We start from the raw sequence: 25511 nt of genomic DNA on the forward strand, positions 1-25511 counted from the left end.
AGAAAAAAATGTGTTTTCATTCCAGTGCAACCAACCTAAAACAGGAGAAAGGGCTCTGTAAGACCAAGTGGTATACCGATTCCTGGATTTAATGGCTTAAAGTTGAATACTATCTGTCCAGAAGGTCACTGGTCAATTTAGGAGTAGAGGAATACGAACTTTTTCAAGTAAATGTATCAATGTGCTGTAGAGCAGCTAAAAACCACATCCACCAATTGTATTCTCTGTTTTATTTCCCTAGTTTCTATTGTAGGCGGTGCAGCCTTAACATGGCAGTATGGCTGCTAGAGGTCCACAGCCATGAAAATAATGGTTATCTCGTTTGAAACACCTCTGACTGTGAACACAGCTTAGTAATACTGTTGACCAGTCACTGAGAGGTGAGGGCTGACAAATACATTCTCTTGAGACTTTCTCACTAGCACTGCTGACTTACGACACACACACACACACACACACACACACACACACACACACACACACACACACACACACACACACACACACACACACACACACACACACACACACACTGACTATAATACACTGTACATAAAACATACCCACACAGGACAAGGTCACTTCCTGTGTCGGGGTAGGGCTATTTCCTCTCAGCTGGTCTCACCAATAGCAGGGCTCCATTCCTATCTGACTAACAGGTCTCAGAAGGTCAAACATCCTGTCCACATGTGTTCCTGTGACGCTGTAGTACTGTAGTGTAAAACCTGGGAATGAAGGTCCAACTGAAGTTTCATCGGAATAGCCTACAGCAGAGACTTCAGGAGAGCTATCAGACACAGTAAACACAGTGTCCATACACATACAGTGCATTCAGAAAACATTCAGACCCCTTTCCCTTTTCCACATTTTGTTATGTTACAGCCTTTTCCTAAAATGGATTCAGTAAATGTTCTCCGTCATCAATCTACACACAATATCCCATAATGACAAAGCAAAAACAGGTTTTTAGAAATGTTTGCTAATTTATTAAAAATAAAAAAATGAAATACCTTATTTACATAAGTATTCAGACCCTTTGCTATGAGACTTGAAATTGAGCTCAGGTGCATCCTGTTTCCATTGATCATCCTTGAGATGTTTCTACAACTTGATTGGAGTCCACCTGTGGTAAATTCAATTGATTGAACATGATTTGGAAAGGCACACACCTGTCTATATAAGGGACCACAGTTGACAGTGCATGTCAAGAGCAAAAACCAAGCCATGAGGTGGAAGGAATTGTCTGTAGAGCTCCAAGACAGGATTGTGTTGAGACACAGCTCTCGGGAAGGATACCAAAAAATGTCTGCAGCACATAGTACACAGTGGCCTCCATCATTCTTAAATGGAAGCAGTTTGGAACCACCAAGACTCTTCCTAGAGCTGGCACCCAGCCAAACTGAGCAATTGGGGGAGAAGGGCCTTGGTCAGGGAGGTGACCAAGAACCTGATGGTCATTATGACAGAGCTTCAAAGTTCCTCTGTGGAGATGGGAGAACCTTCCAGAAGGAATACGGGGAAACTAGTCAGGATCGAGGGAAAGATGAACGAGGCAAAGTACAGAGAGATCCTTGATGAAAAACATTCTTTCCGAATGCATTGTATTTCTGCTGCCTGCTTTCTGGAATACAAATATTTCAAAATGTATTTCTAAGCTGTGTACTGATTACTGAAAAGTGCAGCAGCACTTCACCAAGTTCTCCTCTGACTTCAGTCTCTTCTATCAGGAATCAAGGTAAAACCCAAGTGTAGACTGTGTGAAATAACAATGTTTATTGTAACCACAGGGGCAGGCAAATGACAGGTCAAGGCAGGCAGGGGCTGATAATCCAAGAGCAGAGGCCTAGGTACAGGACGGCAGGCAGACTCAGGCAGTGGTCAGGCAGAGGTCGGTAATCCAGAGGTGGGGCAAAGGTACAGGACGGCAGGCTGGCTCAGGCAGTGGTCAGGCGGGTACAGGGTCAGGTCAGGCAAAGGTCAAAAACCAGGAGGACGAGAAAAAGAGAGACTAGGGAAAACCAGGAGCTGAGACAAAACACTGGTAGGCTTGAACAAACAAGACGAACTGGCAACAGACAGACAGAAAACACAGGTACAAATATCAATGGGGAAGATGGGCGACAGCTGGAGGGGGGTGGAGACAAGCACAAAGACAGGTAAAACAGATCAGGGTGTGACATCTTCTCTCGTTTGATGGAGAGGCCGCCCTTCCAGGGAGTGTGAATGTTCAGGCATGGAGGGAGAGTCACAGAGCTGAGCTTACCACGAACCACAGAGGCTGATGAGTCCCAATTCTCCACCTTTTTCCAGAAGTGTGCACTTGCACACTCCCCGTCATGGATATGATTGTTGTAAACGTTGGCTGGAGTGAGTTTTTCCATTATTGTTAAATTCATATGAGAAAGTGTGCAAGGTGGAGAATCGAGAGAAGTCAGGAGAGCCTCACTCACTCCTCCTCTCTTACGCAACACTGGGAGAGGCTGAGGATCCAATACTGGGAGAGGCTGAGGATCCAACACTGAGAGAGGCTGGGGATCCAACACTGAGAGAGGCTGAAGATCCAACATTGGGAGAGGCTAGAGTTTCAACACTGAAAGAGGCTGGGTATCCAACACTGGGAGAGGCTGAGGATCCAACACTGGGAGAGGCTGAAGATCCAACACTGGGAGAGGCTGGGGATCCAACACTGGGAGAGGCTGGGGATCCAACACTGGGAGAGGCTGGGGATCCAACACTGGGAGAGGCTGAAGATCCAACACTGGGAGAGGCTGGGGATCCAACACTGGGAGAGACTGGGGATCCAACACTGGTAGAGGCTGGGGATCCAACACTGGGAGAGGCTGGGGATCCAACACTGGGAGAGGCTGGGGATCCAACACTGGGAGAGGCTGGGGATCCAACACTGGTAGAGGCTGGGGATCCAACACTGGGAGTGGCTGGAGATCCAACATTGGGAGAGGCTAGAGTTTCAACACTGAAAGAGGCTGGGGATCCAACACTGGGAGAGGCTGGGGATCCAACACTGGGAGAGGCTGAGGATCCAACACTGAAAGAGGCTGGGGATCCAACACTGGGAGAGGCTGGGGATCCAACACTGAAAGAGGCTGGGGATCCAACACTGAAAGAGGCTGGGGATCCAACACTGGGAGAGGCTGGAGATCCAACACTGGGAGAGGCTGGGGATCCAGCCACACAGAATGGAAAACAATAAGGACTGGAGCCAGAAAGGAGCAGGACACGATGCCAAAACATCAACTGAGAGAGATACCACTGAACAGTGCTGATGGAGAAGAAATAAGAAGGAATGTGGGGGAGTGGGAAAAACTGACACACGGGGGAAAAGATGTGTATCTGACTCACATACATTTGGCTGTATCTGACTCACATACATACTGACTCACATACATACACAGTTCATACACTTGTTCATACACATGCATGAACACACACATACACACACCCCCCCCTTTCCAACCCTTGCATTTTTTATTTGGGTCAAGGAAGGTTCCCAGATATCCACTGTAGGAAGCAGCCTTTTGGGGGCCCTAAACTAGATTTGGTTGGGGGGGCCCCCACAAAGCGGGCAAAACATTTTAGTGGCCCCCCTCTTGAGAGAACGTTTTTACATTTTAAAGTACATTTCCTGTATTTCTACACATGTTGCCACGAGGCTTAGAGAAAATGTTACAGTTTTAAAGCAAGTTTTCTGCAATTCTACACATTCTGCCATCAGGCGGAGAGGAAATGTTGCTATTTTATTTAAAAAATCCTGAAATTCTACACATTTTGCCATGATTTATGCCATGTCAATACAATATCTGAGTGAGTGACTAACAAAATCAATGTGGGGCCCCTGGGCACATGACCTTCGTGCCTGGTTGGTAATTTGGCCATCATTACTACTACCGTAAATTACGGACTATAAGCCGCAACTTTTTTCTCACGCTTTGAACCTCGTGGCTTAAACAATGACGCGGCTAATATACTGCTCAAAAAAATAAAGGGAACACTTAAACAACACATCCTAGATCTGAATGAAAGAAATAATCTTATTAAATACTTTTTTCTTTACATAGTTGAATGTGCTGACAACAAAATCACACAAAAATAATCAATGGAAATCCAATTTATCAACCCATGGAGGTCTGGATTTGGAGTCACACTCAAAATTAAAGTGGAAAACCACACTACAGGCTGATCCAACTTTGATGTAATGTCCTTAAAACAAGTCAAAATGAGGCTCAGTAGTGTGTGTGGCCTCCACGTGCCTGTATGACCTCCCTACAACGCCTGGGCATGCTCCTGATGAGGTGGCGGATGGTCTCCTGAGGGATCTCCTCCCAGACCTGGACTAAAGCTTCCGCCAACTCCTGGACAGTCTGTGGTGCAACGTGGCGTTGGTGGATGGAGCGAGACATGATGTCTCAGATGTGCTCAATTGGATTCAGGTCTGGGGAACGGGCGGGCCAGTCCATAGCATCAATGCCTTCCTCTTGCTGGAACTGCTGACACACTCCAGCCACATGAGGTCTAGCATTGTCTTGCATTAGGAGGAACCCAGGGCCAACCGCACCGGCATATGGTCTCACAAGGGGTCTGAGGATCTCATATTGGTACCTAATGGCAGTCAGGATACCTCTGGCGAGCACATGGAGGGCTGTGCGGCCCCCCAAAGAAATGCCACCCCACACCATGACTGACCCACCGCCAAACCGGTCATGCTGGAGGATGTTGCAGGCAGCAGAACGTTCTCCACGGCGTCTCCAGACTGTCTGTCACATGTGCTCAGTGTGAACCTGCTTTCATCTGTGAAGAGCACAGGGCGTCAATGGCGAATTTGCCAATCTTGGTGTTCTCTGGCAAATGCCAAACGTCCTGCACGGTGTTGGGCTGTAAGCACAACCCCCACCTGTGGACGTCGGGCCCTCATACCACCCTCATGGAGTCTGTTTCTGACTGTTTGAGCAGACACATGCACATTTGTGGCCTGCTGGAGGTCATTTTGCAGGGCTCTGGCAGTGCTTCTCCTGCTCCTCTTTGCACAAAGGCGGAGGTAGCGGTCCTGCTGCTGGGTTGTTGCCCTCCTACGGCCTCCTCCACGTCTCCTGATGTACTGGCCTGTCTCCTGGTAGCACCTCCATGATCTGGACACTACGCTGACAGACACAGCAAACCTTCTTGCCACAGCTCGCATTGATGTGCCATCCTGGATGAGCTGCACTACCTGAGCCACTTGTGTGGTTTGTTGACTCCGTCTCATGCTACCACTAGAGTGAAAGCACCGCCAGCATTCAAAAGTGACCAAAACATCAGCCAGGAAGCATAGGAACTAAGAAGTGGTCTGTGGTCCCCACCTGCAGAACCACTCCTTTATTGGGGGTGTCTTGCTAATTGCCTATTACATTTTTTTTACATTACATTTAAGTCATTTAGCAGACGCTCTTATCCAGAGCGACTTACAAAATGGTGCATTCACCTTATGATATCCAGTGGAACAACCACTTTACAATAGTGCATCTAAATCTTTTAAGGGGGGGGGGGGGGGGGGGGGGGGGGGGTTAGAAGGATTACTTTATCCTATCCTAGGTATAATTTCTATAAATTATAATTTATAATAGCCTATAATTTCCACCTGTTGTCTATTCCATTTGCACAACAGCATGTGACATTTATTGTACAATCAGTGTTGCTTCCTAAGTGGACAGTTTGATTTCACAGAAGTGTGATTGACTTGGAGTTACATTGTGTTGTTTAAGTGTTCCCTTTATTTTTTTTTAGCAGTGTATATGGATTTTTCCCGCTTTCAATTTTTTTCTTCCAAAAAAACACATTCTGTGACGTGCTCAGTTTTTTGGCGGCATGAAGCTTTCATTAGACCAATGAAATTGCCGAACGGGTTAAGGTCAAACAACTTTTTTGTTGACTGTTTAGATTAAATCGAGCGCCCTCAAACTTCCCATCATTCTGATTACGGTAGTCATTTTGTCACCCTCATCATGGCAAAGACACGGAGAAATGCATATGATGCAGCTTTCAAGTTGAAGGCGATTGATCTGGCTGTTGGAAAAGGAAATAGGGGGGGGGGGGTTAGAAGGATTACTTTATCCTATCCTAGGTATAATTTCTATAAATTATAATTTATAATAGCCTATAATTTCCACCTGTTGTCTATTCCATTTGCACAACAGCATGTGACATTTATTGTACAATCAGTGTTGCTTCCTAAGTGGACAGTTTGATTTCACAGAAGTGTGATTGACTTGGAGTTACATTGTGTTGTTTAAGTGTTCCCTTTATTTTTTTTTAGCAGTGTATATGGATTTTTCCCGCTTTCAATTTTTTTCTTCCAAAAAAACACATTCTGTGACGTGCTCAGTTTTTTGGCGGCATGAAGCTTTCATTAGACCAATGAAATTGCCGAACGGGTTAAGGTCAAACAACTTTTTTGTTGACTGTTTAGATTAAATCGAGCGCCCTCAAACTTCCCATCATTCTGATTACGGTAGTCATTTTGTCACCCTCATCATGGCAAAGACACGGAGAAATGCATATGATGCAGCTTTCAAGTTGAAGGCGATTGATCTGGCTGTTGGAAAAGGAAATAGAGCTGCTGCACGGGAGCTTGGTTTTAATGAGTCGATGATAAGACGTTGGAAACAGCAGCGTGAGGAATTGACTCAGTGCAAAAAGACAACTAAAGCTTACTGCAAATTTTTTATTTTTTGTTACAAGCCGTGTTTCGTTAAAGCCTATTCATTTTTGTTACAAGCCGTGTTTCTTTAAAGCCTATTTATTCTTGTTACAAGCCGTGTTTCGTTAAAGCCTATTTCTTTTTGTTACAAGCCGTGTTTTGTTAAAGCCTGTGTAAAGTTCATTTGTTTCAATGTACCGGTAGGCACCTGCGGCTTATAGACATGTGCGGCTTATTTATGTTAAAAAAAAAATTATTAAATTCAGTGGGTGCGGCTTATATTCAGGTACGCTTAATAGTCCGGAAATTACGGTAAGTTTAGATAGCTGGCTAGACTAACTTAACAATCACATTTCTTTGTTGCTTACATGGGCTAATTGAGTGACTGTCAGTGACTGACATAACAAGAGGAAAACTAATGATGCACAACCACATTTCGGCCCTGGTCAAAAGTAGTACACTATACACACTGTAAGAAAAAAAACATAGCGATTCAACATACAATTGTAAGGCAACCAGCTGCAATAGGATTGTGTGTTCACTCAACAAAAATGTTCTTGGGCAAACTCACAACAAAAAGTTTGTGTGTGAACATTTTGTTGCGCAAACTCACAATCCCATCGCAGCTCGCTGCCTTACAATTGTATGTTGAATCAACATTATTATTCGTTTTTTCTATAGTGATGGCTGTCTCCCTGTCCCTCTCACCAGGGAATATGCCTCTTCTGGGGTTAGGGAGATGGATGAGTCCCCTGGGCGACCAGAAAGAGCAGGATAAGAACAACTGTGACATTCGTGGACATTGTCCACGTTAAGAGAAAATGAGTTTGAGGATGGATTTTTAAGTGGAGCATGGAGGCTATAAATATATGTGTATGTCTGTGTTTGTAAACAAGCAGAGGAACTCTGTGCTCTGAAGTGTGGGTATTCCCGGAAATGCGTGTGTGTGTATATATATATATACAGTATATATGCCTGTATGCCTTTGTGTGTGCCTGTGTGTGCAAGCGCGTGTGTTTGGGGGCTGGTGGTGAGGGGGCTGAATCAGAGGGGGCAAGCGATGGGACTTATCTTGTGTGGGAACAGGGAGTAGACGAGACTGGAGAGCATAACGGTAATGAAACGCAGCTGTGGCCCAGCCAGGCCCATAAAGACATGAGGAAACAAAAAGCCATGTTCTTGGACTCTCAGAAGAAAGGGGGAGGCCTGGGAATGGGAAAAGCCTGTTTATGATGTAATAATGCTGCAGAGGACACTTTATTCGTGTAACAGAGCTACTGTAGGTCCTGGCCCTGTTCCTGTCCCTCACTTCTGCACAACAACACCTTCCATGCACGAAGCATTGTTAGTTAGCTAGCCACCAATCTACTTTTGAGTAAGAATGGAGGTAGGGGATGTATTCTGAGAGCACTTCAAGAGAAAACAAAAGAGCTCTTGTATCGTCAGTCTGACACTCGGCAGAATGAAATGATAAGATATGAAAAGATGACGTGCTTCCCTGGGTAGAGCTCTCCCAATGCACATTGAGGAATAGAACAATTAACATGTTTCGGGGCGTCAACTTTACACTTATTTCAGAGATAGAAACAAACCTTGGCCCATCTGTGGTCTGGTCTGGGCAAGCGGCTGCCTTGTTTAGAGGGGGTTACAGCGCTGCGGCTGGATGAGATTTCATTCTGTTCTAATGCCACGCACGCACTCAAAAAGAGAAAAGGGATACTGGTGCGTTGGGTTGGGTTAGGGTTTGCAATCCCAAATGGAACATTGATAAGATCAAATTTACTGTGAAATGGCATCGTTAAGAGACCCTAATGGGTGCCACGAGTTTCCAGTGTGGCTGGTGGATGGGGACCGCGGTACGTATCGCAGGCTGTTTTTTCCAGCCCAGTCAGGAAAAAAACATTACCCCTTACCCAAACCCCCCTATACTCTCGTTTCCTTCTCTACCCCCATCAGGTTTCAACATACTCACTGGGCCCAGTGGGGGAGACCATGGAGACAGAGGACGACCTAAATTACAGCTGTGGGTAACACAGTAATCCACATTATCATGAGGTATATGCTGCTGATTTCCTCTTTGGACTTAATGTATATATGGTTCAAACGCATTAAGGAAAGAAATTCTACAAATTAACAAGGCACACCTGTTCATTGAAATGCATTAACAGAGAGGGATAATCTGTCTGATTTCAGATGTTGTGTTTCCACTTTCCAGCACAATGAGGCATGATGATAAGTACACTGATGTTAGAGGAGGAAAACACATTGAATGACCATAGTATGTTTTTTAAAAACATGATGAAATAGTATTAAATATGAAAGAAGAAAATCCATCCAGGACAATAAATAGTTCAATCATCCAAAACCTCATGAAGCTGGTTGAGAGAATGCCAACAGTGTGCAAAGCTGTCAGTCATCAAGGCAAAGGGTGGCTACTTTGAAGAATATAAAATATAAAATACTTTTTGGGGTACAACATGATTCCATATGTGTTATTTCATAGTTTTGATGTCTTTACTATTATGTAGAAAATAGTAAAAATAAAGAAAAACCCTTGAATGAGTAGGTGTGTCTAAACTTTTGACTGGTACTGTATATATGAGACAGACGTCTGGCCTGGCAATCCATGTCTATGTTTTGGAAATGCAGATCATCTAAGAGTGCTGTAGGTTTAGACTTTACATCTCATAGTTGAGAGAGGATGCATATTATGAACTGTGTAGCTACTGACTGCACGACAACATAGCTTGAAGCACTTCAATATGAGCAGCAAGTGTAACAGAATCTCTGATTGGCTGTAATTAAAAAAAAATAATATTAGGATCCCCATTAGCTGACGCCGTAACACTAGCTAATCTTCCTGGTGTCCAACACCAATTAACAAGACATTACAAACAACCACAAATCAAGACTTCACAAACATTCAACAAGTAGACAATACAGACAATTAAAATACCTGACAGGAAACACATTTAACATTCAATTGATGCTTTCTATTTCCTGTCCAGTCACATGGTCTATCACATTTTTTTCTTGAAGGTGGATTTACTTGTTGTCTGAGAAATATGGATTGGTAAAGAGTTCCATTCAGCAATGGCTCTATATAAAACTGTAAATTTAAGACGATTTGTCCTTGGCTTGGGTTGTCTTAGCTGCCCTGAATTTGCCTGTCTGGTTTGGTGGTTATGCGTGTTGCTAGTATGTACTAACTGGCCTGAAAAATACTGTGTTTTAAAAAATATATATAACATTCCTAAAGAAAATCAGAAGACTGGATAGTAATTTGTTTTCTACGTGAAGCCATGAGAGACTCTGATGCATTTGGATAATATTCAGCTTTTTATATATCTTTCTTTGCTGCAGATGACCATATAACTGGACAGTACTCTAAGTGTGATAGGACCAGGGATTGAATCACCTGATTCAGAGTGCTATATGTTACATACTCTGAACCTTTTCAGAGTAACAGCCATTCCCTTACCCATCTTAATAACAATATTATCTATGTGTTCTGACCATGATAAAGCTGAGTCTGACATGACGCCTAGAAGTTATTTTTTTTCACTTGCTCTACATGCGTTCTATTCATCGACAAATTCAATTGGGTATCATCAGCAAGCATATCTTGAACCAAATACAATACATTTAGTTTCAGAAATGTTCAACACCAATTTGTTCATATCAATTCTTAGTTCTTAGTTCACTACTTAGTACATCTGTTAGCTCATTACATTCTGATGCTGTGCTATACATTGTATAGTCATCAGCATACATTACCACTCTTGCTTTGTTCATTACTGAAGGTAGTAAATCATCAGTAAAGATAGAGTAGAGAAGTGGGCCTAGGCAGCTTCCTTGAGGAACACCACAGTGTATATCTTTACTGTTTGAAAACCTACCAATTAAAGAACATGTTTTGCCTTCTCCTGGATAGATAGCTTTCCATCCAGGATAGAACTGCAGACTTAAAACCATAACATTTGAGTTTACCTAATAACAGTTCATGATCAATTACATCAAAAGCAGCACTGAAATCTAATAACACTACACCAACTAACTTCCTGTCATCCATTCTCTTTAACCAATCATTTGTAATTCTTTCTAAAGCCGTACTCGTAGAATGCCATATTTATCTGCTACTTTTTTGGCATAATAACGTTGAATCGTTACACTTCTCAGCTCATCATCAATCCATGGGGCACCGTTTTGACCTCACAGTGCATTTTCTTAAAGGGGCATGCTTATCAGCTATACTCAAATAATTTCATAAACAAACTTAGTGACATTTCAGAATCATCCTTACACACTTCTAACCATTGCACATTCTTAATCCCATCCACAAGGGTTCAATCAGAGTCCTGATTGAACCCTCTGTAGGACCATCGGTAGATTGTTTTCCTAGTGAGTGCTACCAAGTTATGATCACTACAACCTAGTGCCACTGATACAGCTTTAGAACAATGTTCAGCCATGTTAGTAAAAATGTGATCGATATAGGTTGATGGTGTGATACCGGACTGTCGCACATTAAAGGGTAATATGTTCAAGTGAGAAATAAATTATGTATGACTAATTCATATTCAGGTCTTTTAAAGTCTGGCTCTTTGTTGCTGTCAGAGAGTCCCCACTGGGCTAATGCCAGCCCCTGAAATGACTTGAAACACTGAAACACTTCGCTCAGCTTTATCCACAGTCATTTGCTTTTCCCTGACGTGTGAAAAAAACGAGATGGTGTTTTGCCAGGAAGAATATTTGCCTTGTTTAATTTGGGTTAAGGTATGCTGCTCAGACAGCACCCTTCCCTTCCTCTCCATGTTGACTTTCAGCATCATATACTCTATAACGCTCAATGGGTTCTTTCCTTCCCAAAATGTGGGCTTTCACCTACCTCGAGCCAGTCACGTGTTTTTGGCATAGCCAGCACAAAAGAGCAGCGCTCCACTCCAGTCTCAATTTCTATCAACATTGGGTAGAACATATTGTATTGTCCATGATGTTAACAACAAGATAATTATCAACCACTGTTGTTCTATTATGATGATTCCCAAAGAGAAATGTATAGATTAAGATTACCACCCCAGTCAGATTTTTTTTTTATCAAAGCATTTATTTAAAACAATTATTTTCAATGTCTGACCTCTTCGAGGTCAACAATAAACTCTTTATTATAAAGAAAATGTGAACCCAATTATGGTTATTGGCCAGGAGCATTTTAATTTAAGTTGAATAGTTCGGTCTGCCATAATTTAATTTTACATGAAATAAGATTGTATCAGGGCTGTTCTCGTGCCTTATAATGCCATATGTATATAGGGTCTCCATTGTGGGATTACAAGGCCTCTTCATCCTCGGTACACCCAGTCCTAATGTTGTGCGTGAGACTGCTTAGTGAAAAACAACAAAACCCAGGACAGCTAAGCCTATATCGCATTCTTCCACCGTGAAAAAGTGCCGGCTTGCATGAGAAAATAGGAGATAATTAGGTAGAAAATCCACCGCACATTCCGCATGGCAGCAGTTCAGCCAGCTGAACACAGAGGGCCCTTCTTCTGCACTGGAACCACAAAGACATCAAGGCAGTTTACCACTGGATCTGGGCTGGATGAGGCTGCTGGGCTACGTGCCTGTGATGACTACCTAGTGGAAAAATGAACCCATTATCCTGGGACTACACCTCTTGATGCATCTTATCCTCTTTACATGTACCACTCAAAGTCATCTCTGACTGAGAAGGAGCTCTTAGGAGCTCTCACGTAGGAGAACTTGAAGAACAGATAAAGGATTTGGTCCCACACTGAAAATGTTCTGAAAGTGTTTCTACTATGTGACTCTCTAATCAACTCTACAACTCTGTTACATTTTTTTTATAAAATGTTGTCTTGTGTGCAGAGACTAGGCTGCTACTGGAAGTGAGGCTTCATTACTGTTCATGAGGAACGGAGCACGCTGCTAACTCAGTCAGCAAACATTGGCAACAAGAGGCTAGTATGTAGAAGCAACATAAACTGTACACGGTCCAAAACCCACCTGCTCAGCCTAACAAAAGTCCTGGTGAAAACTCAGGTGTCACTCCTTTAAAATAGTTACTTACTGACTGTAGCAAAGGATACCAATGCATTTCTATTTGAGTTAAAATGTGGCGATTAATCCATTTCATTATTTCACTGTTGGGGAATAATCTTTGATTCAACTCTTGTGACTGAACTGCTACTCACAGACCTCTGTTTGTCATTTCAAACCTCTCCCAGCCACAACGTCTCTCGTCATTCATTCTACTGCTGACAAAAGCACCTGAGGCCTCATTTATAACAGTTGCGTAAAATTTACACTAAATATCTGCGCGTGCCATTTCTGAAAAGACTGTTCACGCACAAAAATATTGAGATTTGACAATTACGTCCTTATTTGCTGTATACTTTGGAAGTATTGGAATTAGCCCAAGACAGTATAAAAAGGAAATAGCAATGGTGAACTTGATCAAATTTCTTTGGAGGTGCTGGCAGAATGTTTTCTTTTGCAGTGACATTTTCTGTAGGCTATCTGACCGCTTCTGAAAGACAAAAACTATTGTAAATTGTTGTGCACCTGTAGACAGTTTGAATTCAATAATGTTTTGCATTTACTGTTTTCCCAAACCTAAATATGCAACATTGCCTGCAAATTAGTTTTTTACTAGAGTAGGCTATACTTACAGTGGTAGCCTACACACTTCAACACAAAATATCAACTGTCTGTTCACCTGTTAAATTCTACTGTATGTTATAAACCATCCTCCCTTTCTCAGAGCAAGGAGAGCAAAAACTTGAAATTATAATAGCCTATCTAATAGGCCCAATTAAGTGTTTTATGGCTACTTCAGGAATATGAACTCATCGTGGCCATAAAAGGTGAGGAATTTATTCTGCAATGGTTATGATATACACTGAGTATACAAAACATTAAGAACACCTGCTCTTTCCATGACACAGACTGACCAGGTGAATCCAGGTGAAAGCTATGATCCCTTATTGATGCTACTTGTTAAATCCACTTCAAGTAGTGTAGATGAAGGGGAGGAGACAGGTTAAAGAATGGTTTTTAAGCCTTGAGACAATTGAAAAATTGGATTGTGTATGTGTGCCATTCAGAGGGTGAATGGGCAAGACAAAATATTTAAGTGCCTTTGAATGGGTTATGGTAGTAAGTGCCAGGTGCACCAGTTAGTGTCAAGAAATGCAACGCTGCTGGGTTTTTCACGCTCAACAGTTTCCCGTGTGTATCAAGAATGGACCACCACCCAAAGGACATCCTGCCGACTTGACACAACTGTGGGAAGCATTGGAGTCAACATGGGCCAGCATCTATGTGGAATGCTTTTAAAACCTTGTAGAGTGCAAGACCTGACGAATTGAGGCTGTTCTGAGGGCAGAAGGGGGATGCAACTCAGTATTAAGAAGGTGTTCCTAATGCTTGGTATACTCAGTGGATGTATGATGTATTATGTTTAGAAATGAAATATAGTCTATGACAAATTTGACATTATTCAGACGTAGCCTACAAACGTGAATTGAAAAGGTGAACCGTCGGTTCTACCGTTAAACTGCGCATCGGATCACATAATACTTGAAATAGCTTATCTATTTACTATGCTACTGTGAAGTGGGTCCAGTTAAATGAGAGATGGGATGAATGGTAGCTTATCCTAACTTGTTGTAGGCCTATAGGCTATTTCGCGAGTTTGAAACCATCACAGTCAGAAAAGGTGAGGAATTTATTCTGCAATGAAATAAATAACAGGAAATAGATGCCTATTTCTAAGTATTTTAGAATGCAATGATAAAATAAATTGATCTTAGCTGTTCTCACTAATGGCAAACGACTGCATCTTGTTATTATATTGAAGAAAAATATAAATGCAACATTCCTGTCACGCACGTCGTAAGGAGTGGACCAAAATGCAGCGGGTATATTGATCATCTTCTTTACTTTATTAAAGAGAAGACACTTGAACAAAACAAACGACGAAAACACTACAGTAAGGTGCACAGACTATACTAGGAACAACCACCCACAAACACAAGTGAAAACAAACACAACTAAATATGGCCTCCAATTAGAGACAACAACAACCAGCTTTCTCTAATTGGAGGTCATTGGCAAAACTAACATAGAAATAGAAAATCTAGATAAACACATAGAAATAGATAACCTAGAACATAAACCAAAAACCCCGAAACACACAAAACAAACACCCCCTGCCACGCCCTGACCAAACTACAATAACAAATAACCCCTTTTACTGGTCAGGATGTGGCAGTACCCCCCCCCCAAAGGTGCAGACCCCGAATGCACCTCAAAACAAAAAACCCACAAAAAATAACCCCAAACTTAAAGGGAGGGAAGGGAGGGTGGCCACCGTCAACGACGGCTCCCGTGCTACACCCCACCCCCAATCCTCCAACTACGGAGGTGGCTCTGGCTCCGGCCTTAGTCCCCATTCTAACCTGCCCACCCCCGCTGAAGGCTCAGGGCTGTAGACCACTGCTGAAGGCTCTGGGCTGAGGTGCGTCTCTGGAGACCTCGGGCTGAGGTGCGTTGCTGGAGACCTCGGGCTGTGGGCCGTCTCTGCAGGCACCGGACTGTGGGCCGTCTCTGCAGGCTCCGGACTGTGGGCCGTCTCTGCAGGCTCCGGACTGTGGGCCGTCTCTGCAGGCTCCGGACTGTGGACCGTCTCTGCAGGCTCCGGACTGTGGGCCGTCTCTGCAGGCTCCGGACTGTGGGCCGTCTCTGCAGGCTCCGGACTGTGGGCCGTCTCTGTCGGTTCCGGACTGTAGGACATCGCCGGAAGCACTGGATGGGGAACTGTCGCTGGAAGCTCTGGACGGGGAACTGTCGCCGGAAGCTCTGGACTGGGACTGCGCACTGAAGGCCTGATGCGTGGGGCTGGCTTTGGAGGCGCCAGACTAGTAACCCGCACCACAGGGCTAGTGCGAGGAGCAGGAACAGGACGTACTGGACTGGGCAGGCGCACTAGAGGCCTGATGCGTGGGGCTGGCTTTGGAGGCGCCAGAACAGTAACACGCACTACAGGGCTAGTGCGAGGAACAGGAACAGGATACACTGGGTCTTGAAGACGCACTGGAGGTCTGGAGCGCACAGCCTGCACAACCCGTCCTGGCTGAGTTGTCACTGTAGCCCTGCACGGGCGGAGTGCTGGCACAGGGCGAACTGGGCTGTGCTGAGGAATGATGGCTGCCGTGCATAGAGCAGGCTCAGGGTAGCCTGGGCCTAGGAGACGCGCTGGTGGCCAGATATGCTGAGCAGGCATACTCCTTCCTGGCTAGATGCCCACTCTAGCACGGCACTTGCGGGGGGCTGGTATCGACCGCACCGGACTGTACGTGCGGATGGGCGAGACCGTGCGCACTTCCGCATAGCACGGTGCTCTCCACGCCAAACGCTCCCCATAATAAGCACAAGGAGTTGGCTCAGGTCTATTGCCTGACTTACCCCAACTCCCCGTGTGACCCCCCCAACATTTTTTGGGGGGCTGCCTCCTCTCCTCCTGAAATGGAGGATATAATGCCTCATACCTCCGTCGTTCCCTCTTAGCTTCCTCCAGCTCCTCCTTCGGTCGCCGGTACTCCCCAGCCTGCCTCCAAGGTCCCTTTCCATCTAATATTTCCTCCCATGTCCACGACTCCAAATATTTATCCTGCTGCTCTTTCTTCCGCTGCTTGGTCCTCTTTTGGTAGGTGGTTCGGTCACGCGCGTCGTAAGGAGTGGACCAAAATGCAGCAGGTATATTGATCATCTTCTTTACTTTATTAAAGAGAAGACACTTAAACAGTCCAGTAAGGTGCACAGACTATACTAGGAACAACCACCCACAAACACAAGTGAAAACAAACACAACTAAATATGGCCTCCAATTAGAGACAACAACAACCAGCTGCCTCTAATTGGAGTATATTGACAAAACAAACATAGAAATAGAAAAGCTAGATAAACACATAGAAATAGATAACCTAGAACAACACACAAAACAAACACCCCCTGACACGCCCTGACCAAACTACAATAACAAATAACCCCTTTTACTGGTCAGGACGTGACAATTCAACAATTTCAACGATTTTACTGAATTACAGTTCATTTAAGGAAATCAGACAATTTAAATAAATTCATTAGAATGTCTATGGATTTTACATGACTGGGCAGGGGCGCAGTCATGGGTGGGCCTGAGAGGGCATACACCCACCCACTTGGGAGCCAGACCCACTCACTGGGGAGCCAGGCCCAGCCAATCAGAATTAGTTTTCCCCCACAAAAGAGCTTTATTACAGACAGAAATAGTCCTCAGTTTCATTAGCTGTCCGGGTGACTTGTCTCAGACGATCCCGCAGATGAAGAAGCCGGATGTGGAGGTCTTGGTCTGACCAGTGGGACGTACTGCCAAATTCTCTGGAGGCAGCTTATGGCTGAGAAATTAACATTAAATTATCTGGCAACAACTCTGGTGGACATTCCTGCAGTCAGCATACCAATTGCAAGCTCCCTCAAAACTTGAGACATCTGTGGCATTGTATTGTGTAACAAAACTGCACATTTTAGAGTGGCCTTTTATTGTCCCCCAGCACAAGGTCCACCTGTGTGATGATCATGCTGTTAAATCAGCTTCTTGATATGCCACACCTGTCAGGTGGATGGATTATCTTGGCAAAGGAGAAATGCTCACTAACAGGGATGTAAACAAATTTGTGCACAACATTTTTGAGAAATAAGCTTTTTGTCTGTATGGAACATTTATTTTATTTCAGCTCATGAAACACTTTACATGTTGCGTTTATATTTTTGTTCAGTATATATACTGCTCAAAAAAATAAAGGGAACACTTAAACAACACAATGTAACTCCAAGTCAATCACACTTCTGTGAAATCAAACTGTCCACTTAGGAAGCAACACTGATTGACAATAAATTTCACATGCTGTTGTGCAAATGGAATAGACAACAGGTGGAAATTATAGGCAATTAGCAAGACACCCCCAATAAAGGAGTGGTTCTGCAGGTGGGGACCACAGACCACTTCTCAGTTCCTATGCTTCCTGGCTGATGTTTTGGTCACTTTTGAATGCTGGCGGTGCTTTCACTCTAGTGGTAGCATGAGACGGAGTCTACAACCCACACAAGTGGCTCAGGTAGTGCAGCTCATCCAGGATGGCACATTAATGCGAGCTGTGGCAAGAAGGTTTGCTGTGTCTGTCAGCGTAGTGTCCAGAGCATGGAGGCGCTACCAGGAGACAGGCCAGTACATCAGGAGACGTGGAGGAGGCTGTAGGAGGGCAACAACCCAGCAGCAGGACCGCTACCTCCGCCTTTGTGCAAGGAGGAGCAGGAGAAGCACTGCCAGAGCCCTGCAAAATGACCTCCAGCAGGCCACAAATGTGCATGTGTCTGCTCAAACGGTCAGAAACAGACTCCATGAGGGTGGTATGAGGGCCCGACGTCCACAGGTGGGGGTTGTGCTTACAGCCCAACACCGTGCAGGACGTTTGGCATTTACAGAGAACACCAAGATTGGCAAATTCGCCACTGGCGCCCTGTGCTCTTCACAGATGAAAGCAGGTTCACACTGAGCACGTGACAGACGTGACAGAGTCTGGAGACGCCGTGGAGAACGTTCTGCTGCCTGCAACATCCTCCAGCATGACCGGTTTGGCGGTGGGTCAGTCATGGTGTGGGGTGGCATTTCTTTGGGGGGCCGCACAGCCCTCCATGTGCTCGCCAGAGGTAGCCTGACTGCCATTAGGTACCGAGATGAGATCCTCAGACCCCTTGTGAGACCATATGCTGGTGCGGTTGGCCCTGGGTTCCTCCTAATGCAAGACAATGCTAGACCTCATGTGGCTGGAGTGTGTCAGCAGTTCCTGCAAGAGGAAGGCATTGATGCTATGGACTGGCCCGCCCGTTCCCCAGACCTGAATCCAATTGAGCACATCTGGGACATCATGTCTGGCTCCATCCACCAATGCCACGTTGCACCACAGACTGTCCAGGAGTTGGCGGATGCTTTAGTCCAGGTCTGGGAGGAGATCCCTCAGGAGACCATCCGCCACCTCATCAGGAGCATGCCCAGGCATTGTAGGGAGGTCATACAGGCACGTGGAGGCCACACACACTACTGAGCCTCATTTTGACTTGTTTTAAGGACATTACATCAAAATTGGATCAGCCTGTAGTGTGGTTTTCCACTTTAATTTTGAGTGTGACTCCAAATCCAGACCTCCATGGGTTGATAAATTGGATTTCCATTGATTATTTTTGTGTGATTTTGTTGTCAGCACATTCAACTATGTAAAGAAAAAAGTATTTAATAGGATTATTTCATTCATTCAGATCTAGGATGTGTTATTTTAGTGTTCCCTTTATTTTTTTGAGCAGTGTATTTAGCTACCTGTTTCATTGTTATGAATAAGAGTGTCATCATATATTTAGCTACCTGTTTTATTGTTATGAATAAGAGTGTCATCATATATTTAACTACCTGTTTTATTGTTATGAATAAGAGTGTCATCATATATTTAGCTACCTGTTTTATTGTTATGAATAAGAGTGTCATCATATATTTAGCTACCTGTTTTATTGTTATGAATAAGAGTGTCATCATATATTTAGCTACCTGTTTTATTGTTATGAATAAGAGTGTCATCATATATTTAGCTACCTGTTTTATTGTTATGAATAAGTGTCATCATATATTTAGCTACCTGTTTTATTGTTATGAATAAGAGTGTCATCATATATTTAGCTACCTGTTTTATTGTTATGAATAAGTGTCATCATATATTTAGCTACCTGTTTTATTGTTATGAATAAGAGTGTCATCATATATTTAGCTACCTGTTTTATTGTTATGAATAAGTGTCATCATATATTTAACTACCTGTTTTATTGTTATGAATAAGAGTGTCATCATATATTTAGCTACCTGTTTTATTGTTATGATTAAGAGTGTCATCATATATTTAGCTACCTGTTTTATTGTTATGAATAAGAGTGTCATCACAAGGCTACTACTTGGCTTTTGCTTTCATGCAATGCAATACATCAACCACTAGAAACAGTGTGTACCGATGGTCTAAAGTTTGTGGGAGGATAAGCACATTCTCAAGTTTAGTTTTTATAAATGCCAACTTTTGCGTGAAAACTGTATAAATGAGGCCCCTGCTATCTTTTGACTGCACCACACCATCCACTTAACTGTTCACATTGACACGTGTTCCTCCTTCTGTGTGCATATGATGGTAAGGTAATGAGGATGCTTGTTGCTTGCAATGCCACCCTTCTCTCTTTTACTGATTTACAGAGCAAGAAATTCAGCAGGAAAGTCACCTCATGTTGGCCGTAAAAACGTCTCTTTCTCTTCAGCCTCTAATAAGCGGCTGGAACCCCCCCCCCCCCCCCAACTCGGCTTGTTGTGCTGCTGAAGCTGAGTGTGTGAGGGGCTTGGGAAGACTAAAGAACACACAAAAGGCCAACTGGAGTCCTGGAGTGCAGCGGTAGGCAGAGCAAACACAGCACACCACCACCACAGGATGGAAGGCTGGGGCATGCTGCCGACTGACGGGCACAAAGAGAGCGCTGTCATGGAAACCCAAAGCCCATAGTGACTAACCACTCCAGTGCCTTGGCTTTATCCATCTGTAGGTACACTGCATCTGCACACACATAGACTTTTATTTGGATGCCGCTAGATTAGAGGGTTTACTTTTTCTGGAGGGTGTTGTTCTTAGGAAAGAATGTATATAATGATGTGGATTAGTCAAGGATTTATGCTGAGAAAATAAATGATGTTTTTGTGCTTAGGAGTCTGGTGCCAGCTTTACTTTACTAAAGCAAATTTGCCTTAGCGAATTGGTCGATGTTATCTACTGATTGCAGCCAATTGGACCCAGTGTTTGACTTCAATTGAGCGTGAGCGCAGACCATTTACATCTGGTTATCTGGGAGCAAACCTGGCTGGCCCAGCGTTGGCCAGGCCTGATTATTGATGTTGGTTGGTTCACCTGATTATTGTTGTCAGTATGTAAGCATATGTCGGTCTAGCATAGCTGTTGGAATGTTGCATGGGGTCCAATAACCCCCTCTTTAACTGGTGTCCAAGACCAGGGACTGGCTCTTCGTTTGCTTTGGGCTGACCAGTTTTCTGACTGGGTTCCTCTGTCAACAAGGGACCAGGGAGTAAACAGTTTGGTTTCCAACTTCTAGCGTGTGTCAGAGAACGCAACAATTATGTCAATCAGGGATTCTTCTGCAATTGAAATAGAATTATAGAATTACAGGAAATTGGTCTTAAAAATGCAAAAATATGTCTACACCAAGATGGGGGCATCTAAAATCTTCTCTCAAATTTAGCCTCGCCGACCGCTCCCCCCTGCCATGCCCACCACCTAAGCCCTTTTTTGATCCAGAAAAAACCCTGGTCAATGTTGTGTAAAAAATTAACTTTTTGTTATTTTTGTTATGTCTACTTTCTTCCACCAGACCAAATAAATATTATAAGGAAATGTGACCCAAAGTTTCTCTGCACAGTTACGATAGCTTTGACCACAAGTCGCCCAATATCCTTACAAGAGGTTTCTTTTCACGTCGAATGAAATAAGGTTGGACAATGGCCATACTGTCATGGCTGTCATGGCGTATTCAATAAAAGTGTTCTGAATTGCTATTATCTCAGAGGGTCACACATGAAGACTTTCTCTTGTTTGCTCATTTGACAGCAGTCTTTATGGCCAAGAAGTCACCACCTCAATGGCCATATGGTCAATGACCAGCTGTTACAGCCTTATTATACACTGAACAAAAATATAAACGCAATGTAAAGTGTTGGTCCCATGTTTAATGAGCTAAAATAAAAGATCTCAGACATTTTCCATACACACACACAAATATTATTTCTCTCAAATTTTGTGCACAAATTTGTTTACATCCATGTTAGTGAGAATTTTAGCCTTTGTCAAGAAGCTGATTAAACAGCATGATCATTACACAGGTGCACCTTGTGCTGGGGACAATAAAAGGCCACTCTAAAATGTGCAGTTTTGTCACACAACACAATGCCACAGATGTCTCAAGTTTTGAGGGCGTGTGCAATTGTCATGATGACTGTAGGATGCTGAGGAGTATTTCTGTCTGTAAAAAAGTGATTTTGTGGGGAAAAACACATTCTGATTGGCTGGACCTGGCTCCCTCTTTGGGTGGGCCTGGTTCCCAAGTGGGTGGGCCTATGCCCTCCCAGGCCCACTCATGGCTGCACCCTTGCAGAGTCATGTGAAATCCATAGATTAGGGCCTAATGAATTTATTTCAAGTTGCTGATTTCCTTATATGAACTTTAACAGCAAAATCTTTGAAATGCCTTTTAGATCATAATGAATAAGGTGATGTGGACAGGAGGGACCTGATACACTAATACACATGGCCCCAGCTATATCTTATGAGTGAGCTTCTCAGCTCCATGAAGTCTCATTGAGAGTTTGCATATCAAACGTATTTGGCATTTTAGATAGAAACTGTTTGATCTATAAAAAAAAAGATTTGTTCCCACCACATCACAACATTCTGTAGATGCATTTTTCATTAGTAATTCCTGTCTTGTGCTCTTAATGGTTAGGCCTACATGGACAATGGGAGCTTTACATATGAATAGGAGGAGGTACCTTCAGTCATGTGTGAAGACTCTTTTCCCCATATGTTGTCTAATGACTTAACGACATTGTGTTGGAGCAAGTTAATGAATAGTGGGCTGGATGATTTGTTGGTTTCTAAACCTGGCTTCATGCTCATGTGCTTTGCTAATGCCAGAATTAAGGGTGCGTTAGTGTTATTTGACCGTTAACATTCCATTGATCGCAGTCTTATAAGGTAACCCGACAGGCCGCAGATGGCTCTATTATTATTTTTATGTCATTTGTCATCTGCGTCCGACTGGACTTTGTGCAGCTGGCTATACACTCCTGTCCCCCGGCGAATGGCTCGTACTTAAAATACCCTCCATTCAGGTTGCAAAGGCGTCGATTTCCTCTTTAACTAGCTTTAATGGCGAGACTCCAAGAGAAAAACTGGAAAAATATGTGTATTGTCTTAATAAAGCACAATTTTCCACCACCATGCTAGAGTGGCTAATGATACTTCCTTATGTTTGGTCAATCAGGTTGCAGCAGTCTGTTACCCCTGGCTGAACGCTATATGCAAGATCAGGAAGTAGCATTAGCTACTAGCATGGTGGTAGAACAGTTTTTTCGTGCCGGCTCGCAAGTGGAGGAGGAAAATGATGTTTTATGTACGAGCCGGTCCCCAGGGACACACGTGTATAGCTAGCCGGCTGCATAAAGGCGTCCGCATGCTTCCCAGACTAAAAAGTTGGAAGAGTTTGTCCATATATTATGACATTTTGTGATGTTTTTGTTCATTTTGGACTTCAGTGAGGGTTTTTTCGGCTGTTCGGGCACACATTTTTTTTCTGGAGGCAAACCGAAGTCTACGCCCCTTCTTCGGTGACTAGTCAACAGTAGGGATTATTCAATAATGTCTTTGTTGTCATTCAATGAGAGACGAGTACTTTTCATTCTCCTCGGCAAAAACGTAAAAAGGAATGAGCGATTTCTTGAGTTTGTTTAAATGAATTCTGACTATTTTGAGGAAGTGTATACTGGCTACGGCATTTTTTTTCTTGTTTTTCAAGCAAAGGTCTTTTAAGGGAGTGTGCGACTCCTTCGGTTCAGCTAGCCGAATTCGGCTAGGCGCCTGACTAACTGAATCATGCTGACGCTTTCAAGAATCTAGTTAGACGCAGATGACAAACGACGTAAATGGAATAATAGTGACACCTGCAGCTGGTCGGGCTACTTTATGTGTCATAGAAATGCATTGGTATCATTTGCCACAGTTAGTAAGTATCTTTTAAGTGAGCATAAACTGAGTATAGTTGTAATTGCATCATAACAGGTCATATTTATTGCATCCATTCAGACAAATAATTCAGACTGTCAGACGCAGTAGCCTCACTGTCCAAAGACTACAGTAAGACAAGAGCCACAGTTATTCATAGTAAGTCTTGGTTTGGCCCCTACAATTACATCCAGATCACCCACCATGGCCACAAGTGCCGCTATGCCATCTCCTCTGCTCTCTGCTCACACACAAGACGTATCGATGTCGATTAACATAAAGGTGCTACAAAATAATCTTCCAGAGTCTTTTTGTTGTATGACCATTTTATGATTCCCACTAAGTATTTGACAGTAACATGCAGATCCACACCGCTCGTGTCGTGTGTGCGGGCATTGCAAAATAAATGTACACGTTCATGTTATTCAATCATTGCACCCACACTGCTCGCACATCAACGAGCATATGCGTAGTAGCCTGGCGCTAAAATAGAACTTTGTTCTATTTGTGACACTGACTCGCTGCAAGTCCTGCCTCTCCCATCTCCTCATTGGTTTTTAGGAGCATATACCCACATGGGTGATTGAAAGATGAACTGAGGTCCACACTCCAGTCCAGTTGGTGGTGGTGGTAATGCACCTTAAAGTTGGTTGCCAACCGCTATATAAAGTCAAAAGAAGATGAAGAAGCCTGGAGGAGAGATTACTAGAAACAAACTCGGTTTACCCTTTTATCTGTGGATTCATTGTCAGAGTAGAGGACCTTCTGCATTTCAGGTAAAATGTACACTGTAAAATGTTTATATCCTAGGACAAATAAGCTAGCAACAGCAAGCTAGCTAGCTAAATTGCCATAAATGTTTAATGGTTTTCGACCTGTGTCAAAATGAATATAGTTTGATCAGAGTGCATGTCCTGATCTCATCTGGTGTGGGTGGATAAAATCAACACGCAAACACACGAGCCCGAGCGGTCTGGTCAGCATGTAACACGGTTTTTACACAATGAATCCCTCCATAAATGATTAATAAACAGATAGGATGTGAGCCTTTACACAGACAAGTCACATGGAAGTCAAGCGCACTGTGACATGTCATACCACGCTGAAGTAGCTCGAGAAGTAAACACTTTTGGGGAAATGTTGATACATTTAATTGGAACGTCTTGATTTGACCCACACACGTGAGAATATGGCTATGCTGCTAATTTGTGGATACTATTCGACAATTGCGTGAGAACAATAGAAATACTTCTAGACTAACCAACAATGTGTCCGAAAACAAATTCCGGAGCAACAATACAATTGTTATCTGATCAACGCTGAAACAATAACATGAAGATAATTTACCAATAGTTAAACTCACCCGTTTTAAACCCACGGTAGCCTAAATCCGGAGATTGCACAGTCGGCAACAATTGCAGTTACTCCATATTTTCTGCACGAATTACAGATCTTCAAATGACACAAAACTTAACTGGAGTCCTAATCAACAAAACTCTTGACTGTTCGATCTAAACAACTCCCGGAAATTATGCTGTCCAAGCAATGAACAGTAGTCTATCCTATCCTTCAACAAATGTACAACAGTATGCTCATCAATACATTGAGGGCGGAGTACCTCAACCATAGTAGTTGTATCAGTGGAAACCACACCCCCGCCAGTGGGACGGATGCGCTCTTCATTTTTCTATGGAGCATGAACATGCCATAATACACTTCCTAAGGAAAAGTAACAACATTAATAACATATCGTTTCTCTAATTCATATATGCCTCATTCTTAATCCTTCACTTTTCTCCATGGTTGTGGAATCCTGCTCCCACAAACTGACATAGTAGTCATTTGTCTTCATTACCTCTTGTAAAAGTTTTAAGAAAAAAGATTGCAGT

At 43.4% G+C, this 25511-nt stretch overlaps 1 protein-coding gene across 2 annotated transcripts in view; it reads right to left on the reverse strand.

The window, feature by feature from the left end:
• LOC106571247 (rho guanine nucleotide exchange factor TIAM2) overlaps window positions 1-25248 on the reverse strand; it is a 67377-nt gene extending 42129 nt beyond the window's left edge. For both annotated transcript variants that reach the window (XM_045695621.2, XM_014144051.3), the window contains exon 1: window positions 24986-25248. The gene's annotated coding sequence lies outside the window, so the exon portion shown is untranslated. The remainder of the gene's footprint in view (window positions 1-24985) is intronic.
• Between the last annotated feature and the right edge of the window lie 263 nt (window positions 25249-25511).

Source organism: Salmo salar, chromosome 15 (assembly GCF_965601325.2).
Source record: "Salmo salar chromosome 15, fSalSal1, whole genome shotgun sequence".
NCBI lineage: Eukaryota > Metazoa > Chordata > Actinopteri > Salmoniformes > Salmonidae > Salmo > Salmo salar.